The sequence below is a fragment of the Molossus molossus genome, unplaced genomic scaffold (assembly GCF_014108415.1).
Source record: "Molossus molossus isolate mMolMol1 unplaced genomic scaffold, mMolMol1.p scaffold_m16_p_16, whole genome shotgun sequence".
Classification (NCBI taxonomy): domain Eukaryota; kingdom Metazoa; phylum Chordata; class Mammalia; order Chiroptera; family Molossidae; genus Molossus; species Molossus molossus.
The window spans coordinates 55,029,080-55,037,759 of NW_023425351.1; positions in this window are offsets into that span (position 1 = coordinate 55,029,080).

Genomic DNA, 8,680 nt, shown 5'->3' on the forward strand with positions numbered 1-8,680 from the left:
GCTTTTGGGTGCTGTTGGCTATTTAATGAGTGGAAAAACAGTTGTAAAAATATGGAACACAAGAAAAAACACACCTGCTGTTACAATTAATTTCTGTGTATAATTTCTCAATACAAGTTATATAACTGCCTCGTGGAGGTGCTGTTACAATATCTGAAACCATGGCAATCAGCTCACATACACAGAGAGTCTGGGAGAGCCAGCGTGGGAGAGGCAGCAGCAAAGAGCACGTTGTGTCGTTAACTTCCCGTAGGGCGAGTAAGCAGCTGCTCAGCTAAATGGTTTTACACCAGTTATTTGCTATTTTTATAAAACTTGATGGCAGAAGAATCCTAAAATTGATCATCTTCATATACGTAGCACAGATAAATGTTTAATGCACCTGTAAACTTTTATTTTATTTTTTCTTTGCAGAATAAGCCGGGTTTTGACTCAGAAGTGGTATGCAGTCAAAAGCGATTGGCATTTACATCAGTCGGAAATATTTCAATGGATTAATTTGTTAGAAAATTAATGAATGTAGAATGCTAAAATACCACTGACTTCTAAGCACTGCATTTAAATGTTGTATAGTTGTATAGCTCTACCAATCTTTAATATTTTTATAGGTCATATATGCAATTTTGACATGGTAACTTTAAAGTATTGTACATAGATCATAGCAATAATACAATTATTTTTCTCAGTTATTCCTAACTCTGAGGGAAAACTTTTCTTGAATCACACAATTTCTGAAATTGTGTATCATTCGCAACAATTATTGTTCCAAATTGCAGCACTTACATTCTATATTTAAAACAATCATTTTGATGACTCAGGTGGTAGGTATTAACACCAATTTTTACGTTGTGGAATATGAAGCTCTGATGTGACTCATGCTTTGGTTGACAAGAAGATTAAATTCAAATTGCAGCTCAAAATCTCGTAACAGTTTTGGGTCTCCGGACTTGCTCTTCCTTCACTCTCGCTTTGTCCCTGTTCCTGATGTGGTGTTACTGGGTATTGTTCAGAAATTGTCTAGTCTGCATACGACTCCCATCTAACCAAGGTGCACTTACTAGCTTTTGAGAGACCTACTTTAAACAATATTTTTGTTGTTGATGGTTTTTGCTTTTGTTTTTCTATTTGTACCATATAACCCCATCCTTTCATTTCTTTCTTTCTTTCTTTCTTTCTTTTTCCTTTCTAGTTGTTACCTCTCTCTCCTTGTTTGCATTCTCTCCAGAGCTGTCTGTCAAGGTTTCTGAAGGTCCCTAGACATACACGGGCACAGGATGTGGCTTGGTCCATTGTGACTCATTTTAGATTCTTTGAATCATGAAGTGTCACAAAGACAGAAAAATGATTAGAACAAATTTCTAGTAGTGGTGGAAACCAAATAGGGCTGTAAATTAATTTCTACTACATGGAATTTTTTATTTACCTGGTTCTTCCCTTTTCTTTTTTTTTTTTTTTAATTTTGCGAGTAGTCCCAGCATCTCTAGAGCTCTGTGATGAATTTCCATTTTGTATCAGCCAGCCAGAATTGATGTCTATTCCTTACCCCACAACAGGAACAGTCCCATAATGCCTAGAAGGTTGAGATAGCAAACAAACAAACAAATAAGTAAATACAATTGTTTAAGGTTTGAAGAGTTCTCTGTTTGAGTTTAAGATTTGTGTTTTGTTTTGTTTTTTTGTTTTTGTTCTTTTACTTGCATTTGAAACCCTCCTTAAGTTAGATGGTCCCCAGAGGTCTTAAATAAATGAAAAACAACTGAGTCTCCTTGAAGCACGGTTTTTTGTAGGCATGTCCTATTTTGTTCACTGTCAGCTCCATTATTCAAAGCACTCTCATAATCACTGGCTATTATGTGAACACACTCTCACAACCACAGCCCATGGCTTCTGTTGCCTTTGCCACCACTAAGTCACCTTCTGCTGGTCTGGATTTGGCACACCTCCTCCAGATCGCTGTCCGGGACTTGGTTCCTGGTGAGCTCTGGTGCTGAGGAGGTGGCCAGGAGGGCTGGCAGCAGAGAGACGAGTGCTTGAAGGCGAGAATGGGAAGAACCCTCTGGTTCGGACCCTGCTGTGCAAACCGCATCTCCGGGTCATCGCTTCTTCCTACCTCTCTGATTGGACGATTTTGCTCTTCCCTTCTTTGGAATTTGTTCATGTTATTTAAATAATTTCTTGTAAGATTCATAGAATATTTTTTGAAATAAGGCAGATAATGAGCGCAAACATGTTGTGTATATTTATATTAAATGAATCTGAATAGATTTTATCATTGGGGTCATTTATATGATTTTTATCATTTTTTGTAATTCACACTTTTCTAGCAGATGGTCACTTCTTATTTCTGTCCCTTCCAGGGGTGGGGAATGACTAGCCAAGGGCCATATAAGACCCACAAAATCAATACCAGCTAACATCACACACCTCACCAAAATTAGCTTGACCAAATAGTGCAGGCTAATTTTTCAGTTGATAATTTTGGATGGCCCATGAATAATGTTATAAATATCCAAATGGCCCCTGGTAGAAAAAGGTCCCCGCCCCTGCAGCTGCCTCATTGTCCACAAATCTATCTGAACAGTCTCTCCCTCACCTACTTATGTATTCAACCTAATCGTGCAGGAGTGTGGAGACCACACAACTGAAGTCTTTAATGTTGGTTCAACATAATAAGAAATAGGCTCTTAGCGAGGAAATGAGAGGCACTACTGTGAACAGTGTGTAAATTTCAATGCGAGCAATTTGTACTATGATGTCACTACCAGCACCCTTGTAGCCTCTCTCGTTGACTCCTATGCCTGTGTTCTTTATCGGTGGACATGAGAATGGTGAGTTAATTTACTACCTTACATTGTTTTTTATTTATACCTAACCTGTGAGATGATGAAAATGAGAATTATCTTTAGGGAGGTTAAGTTGCTTGCCGATGGTCACAAGAAACGTTAGAGGGAAAACTAAAATAAATTTTACCGTTGCCCTGGCCAGATCCTTTTGTTCCACGTGTCTGTGTTTTGCTGCTCAAGCTTGCCCCTGTCATTTTTTTTTTTTTTTAATGTGTTTATTGATTTTTTAGAGAGAAAGGGAAAGAGAGATAGAAACATCCACGTGAGAGAGAAACATCAATTGGCTGCCTCCTGCACGCCCCCTACTGGGGATCGAGCCTGCAACCCGGGCATGTGCCCTGATGGAGGATCAAACCTGGACCTCTCCGTCCATGGGACAAGCTCAATCCACTGAGCCACACCTGCAAGGCGCACCTGCCATCCTTTGAGATGACTTTCCTCGGGCGTCTGTATGGAAAACCTGAAGTGCCTGGGGGTCTTTGTCCCACCTTCTTGTAGGGGTCACCGCTTATCTGGTGAGGGAGTATACAGTCTCAGCTCCTTTATCTCAAGGTGGACAAACTTGAATGTGTGATTTATATTCCAGTTTTTCTCAAGGGAATAGGCTGCATCTGAAACTTCACCTGAAATGTCTCCCTTCTTGTCTTTCCTTGTTGTATCATGCTGACCCACTTTGGAGCCTGAGGCAAAACAAAATATGTGCATCCATATATGCTTACAAAAACATTTTACCATATTTTAGACCAACCAGAAGAAGTTAGTGTAGCATTATATTTTTTTAAATGACGATATTCAAAGTCCCATGTTGTTCTATCTCTTTGCATACCCTTGTCAACCAATCAGAACCATCACAACCATGGCAGGGGGGCCGGGGACCCTGTGCTGCTTGGCAGCCGTCTAACTGCCCAGCGGCACTGGGTTAGAACACCGAACTGCACAGCAGACAGACTTTGTTTTAAGTTGGACAATTTGTTCATCATGGCTTTTTTGTATGAATTTTTATTCATGTAAAACATTGCATTAAAGTAGGATTTATCTTGATTCCTGAGATTTGTGTCCAGTTGAGTGAGAGCCTTCTTTTCCTTTCCTGCTACCCCATTCCCTTTTTTAGTGTCTGCTGAGAATATCTCATTATAAATCTTGTGGCCCCTTTCTCTGCACCCTCTGCTAATGGACATTGTTAAAATATTGAGATAAACCCATGTTTAGGGTCAGTTCTAGGACACCCTGATCTAAAATAGTGAACAAGCACAACTTCAATTACAGCACAGACTGTGGATTTGGGGCTGGTATTCTTTCACTGACACCAGACTTTGCCTTGTTAAATAAATCTCCTTCTGCTGGTTAAGGTTGCCTTCAATGGCTACATCTGGTTAAGTCTTACAAGAAATAAATTCATCCTTTTATACAGTTTACATTAATTGTATTGGCTTGACACAGAATTCAGGGCTTATATTTTTGATCTTCATAAACACTATTAGCTGTATACAGTTGAATGCATGATTGTCTTCCATTCTATTGTTTATATTTCCAAATCAATGATCTCACTGCAAATAAACATTTGCTATTTTATAATCTTAATCACCTTAGGCTGTATTAGGAACAAACAAGCAAACACTTGTTGTTAGTCAAATTAGAAAACCTTATTTCAATGTACAAATTAAGGTACATTAAATAGACAAATCCATTTTCACTAACTAGATAAAAATGAAACCCACCATACCAAATCAAGAGATAATGTAGTTTCGTTTCTATGACATTAAATAAGACCAAACAAGAATGCTAACTCTAAGAGAACTTGAAATCCCTTTCAGGAATTGTGTCTGTTTATATAATGAGTTGGATAGAATTAAGTAAAATTTTATGTTTTGTGGTCATATGACACCAAATAATTAGTGTAAATGAATTTTAAATATTTCACGTGGCTAAGATACCATATTAAATTATACACTTTAAACTTAAAAAGGCCCCGTGAGCTTTTCGTATAATTCACTTTATACACAAACGGGAGGCCCGTTGTTGTCAGGTGTCCCGAGTAGACAGTTTGCTGGAGGTGGAAATGTGCACGGTGCTTCTCCAAGCCCACTAGGGGGCGTTTCAGTATTTGAATGTGGTGTCATGGGGCTTGCCATATGCTAAATAAGACCAGCCTGGAAAACGTAGTGGAAACTATTTGAATCTTCTAAGCCTTGATCTCTTATGTTTTTATACCATTAACTAAGATTTTCAATGATTTCTCATCCTTGAAACCTTAACTTATTGACTCTTTCAAATGGGCACTGTTGTCTTCTTTATTTATTAACCTAATACTCAGCTATTGCTGATTAATCAGTTAATCTACTTAGTTTTCCACTTATTTATTCCCTTAGTAAAGCTTTATGGCATGACTTCTGCGTGCTACACTATACTGTTGCCCGAGAGACCAACAGATAAAGAAAGTAAAGCAAAGTTTTCACCTATAGGGAATTTACAATTCAGTGGGAGAAAATTAAAACCACAGAAGATTACAATAAAGCATTATCATTACTATGATAGGGAATTATAAAATTCAATGCAGCTTATTCAAGAACATTTCATCAATTTTTCAAGGTCAGAGAAATATCATTGATCTGAAACTTAAAATATGAATAAAATTTTGTTATGTCAAGTGGGGTGGATGACTAGAGGACAAGGATTACAAATTCATGAAAGTGAAAATTTTACGTGGTTAGAGAATAGGAATTTAAGAAAGGGAAAATGGAGATCTTTGAGCATTTTATTGTACTTTGTTTTATTTATGTTTTATTGATTTTAGAGTGAGAGGAAGGAAGAGGGAGAGAGACAGAGAGAAAGAGAACAAGAGAGAGAGAAATGTTAATAGAGACCCACAGCCTGGGCATGTGCCCTGATAGAGAATCTAACCAGTGGCCTTTCGGTGTATGGGACAGCACCCAACCAACTGAGCCACACCAGCCAGGGCCATTTTATTTTAGTTTTACACAGTGGTGTCACTCATAGCATTTATTTAAACAATCATCAATTTTTTTTTTTTAGATCTTATTTTTAGATCTTATTAGATTGCTGCGATAACTTAAATGTAGAATACACAATGGAATTGTGAATATTGTAAATATGGATTTGGGTTGAAAGTCCACAATGTTGGATTGGAAAGGAAATTCAAGGGAAGGGAGGACAATTAAGACAAATAATGAGATTGAAAGTCTTAATGATATTAAAGAAATGCTGTAACATGCTGGGATAAGATCATTGGAAACTAAGATGGTTGAACTAGCTGCAGGGATTCAGTGGGGGATGACAATGTCTAAGATGTGGCCACAGATGCAGGTGGTGTTAATGGAAGAAAAGTAAAGGCATATCTTAGAGAGGAAGAAGTTACAAACTCAGAACAGGGCATTTGATTGTCCACATAGATACTGAGTTCTCCAGAAATATGGAGAACCTGGGGTAGAGAAGATGACTTTTATTTTGAAAAGGGGAAAGCCAGGTAGTATTTGAGAGTGGATAACAAATGTGGATACAAAGGTTTGGTATGTGCACACCATCCACAAACAGCAGGGCGTTTTTCTGGAGCCCGGAGAAATAATGAATGTTCTGGAAAATATGCTGAGATTAGAAGATGTGATCATGCCCATATTCTTACACTGAAGACTATCTGTGAGGACTCTGCAGTGAGGGAATCTTGTCCAGCTAGGGTTCACAGACTAATCGTGAGGTACTTTTATATTTTAAATACATGACTATATTAAGCTTTTAAAACATAATTTGGCGTTTAATACATCCAACTCCAAATATTTGAGTTTCTTAATTATTGCTTTATCCAGCAAATAGGATTTGATGTATACCACTTGCTAAGACTGTTAGGAGTTCCTTAGTTATGCAAATGTAACAAAAAGATCAAAATTCTTTTTTTTTTTTTTTTTTGGTATGTGTCCCTAGTGGGAACTGAACCTGGGACTCTCTGGTCCGCAGGCCGACACTCCAACCACTGAGCCAAACCGGCCAGGGCAAGATTAAAATTCTTAACTCATGCTTGTTAGGAGGGTTATCTGAATAGTATAATTAAAGAACATAACATAATGAATAACACTAGAAAGTACTGATCAGAAAAATGAATTGTTTTATTGAAGGAAGCAAATGTATCAGGGTTGTTAACAAAAATAGAATGTGTTAAATCACTACATTAAGAGGAAAATGTACATGTGACTAAGATGATATGGGTGTTATAGTCCAAATATTTGTGCCCCCTAAAACTCATATGTTAAATCCTAATGCCCAATGTGATGATATTTGGAGGTGCAGTGCTTAGGATGTAATTCTGCCTTCACGAACGGGATTAGCAGCCTTATTAAAGAGGCCTCAGGAAATCCCTTCCCCCTAATGCATATGAAGCTACTGCTAAAAACAGCAGTCTGTGAGCCAGATAGTGGGCTCTCGCCAAACACCAATCACCTGTGTGCATCTTGATCTTGGACTCCCCAGCTCTAAGAACCATGAGAAATACATTTCTGTTGTTTATAGCCACCTAGTCTATGGTATTTTTGTTATAGTTGCCCAAACTAAGACAATGGGCAAACAGGCAAGAAAAAGAAGATAAGATGGTAGAATTTTCTATTTTTATGACCACAAGGACAAGGCACTCGAAAAAGGCAGTATGAATCAAAATGTTGTTGGAAATGTAGTTATAACTATCAGAAGAAATAATTAAAATGGTTTTTAAATTTGCCTTTTGGAAGGGAACATTTGAAGAGAAGAGGGTGTAGCCACACCTATTAGAATGGCTACCACCCAAAGACAAGAAAGTACTTTATACACACAAATATTGCCAAGGATGTGGAGGAAAAAGAAGCTTTGTGTGCTATGGTGGGAATGTAATAATATGCAACCACTATGGAACAGCATGGAAGTTCTTCAACAAATTAAAAATAGAACTACCATATAATCCAGCGATCCCACTTCTAGGTATAACCAAGGAAATGAAAACAGCACATTGAAGAGATAGTTGAACTCCCCTGTTCAAACTGAAGCATTATTCATAATAGCCAAGATATGGGAACAACCTAAATGTCCATCAACAGACAAATGGATGAAGAAAATGATGAACTCAAAATTGTTCTAAAAAATGAGTCTTTAAAGGAAGGGTCAGCAACAGGCTAGAGCACAGTATTTCGTATCTATGGCAGAGAATGTTAGCTGTCCATTGAAGTCCATCTTTACCTTTCTCCTTCTAACGCATGAGACTGGTTCTAGACAAGGAAAATATTTCCATGCCCCCTTTTCACCCTTTATCCCTATGAGAGTGGTCCTAGTGAATGAAATGTTAGTGCAGGTGCTTCGCGTCTAGTCCGGGAATTTTAAGCAGCAGGTGAGAATCTTCATTCTCTTTCAATCCATTTGAAGGCTGGACAGTGTACTTCGAGGGCCCTGAGGAAATCAGTCCGAGATAGAAGAGACCCTAATCTATGAAAAGTCACTGGTCAATCTGCAACACATGTATTATATGAGTTGCAAGTCACATAAGTAAGTAATAAGCTGCTAAGTTAGTGATAGGTACATTTCTATTTTGTTAATTCCCCAGAATTTAGAGGCTTGTTTCAACAATTAGTGTTAACCATATTGATATGTTTGCTATAAAAAAGAAAATTAGTAATATTTTAATATTAAAAGGAAAACATAGTTATTTCAATAAATAGAAAATAAACAGACATTTCATGAAAAAATACTATAAATAGCTATTAGATGTGCATATTCAAAAGAAGTCATTTCCCTTTGCTTCCGATATATTGGCAAAAATTTGTTAATAATGTATATTGGTTAGAGTGTGGGGAAATACTGGGATT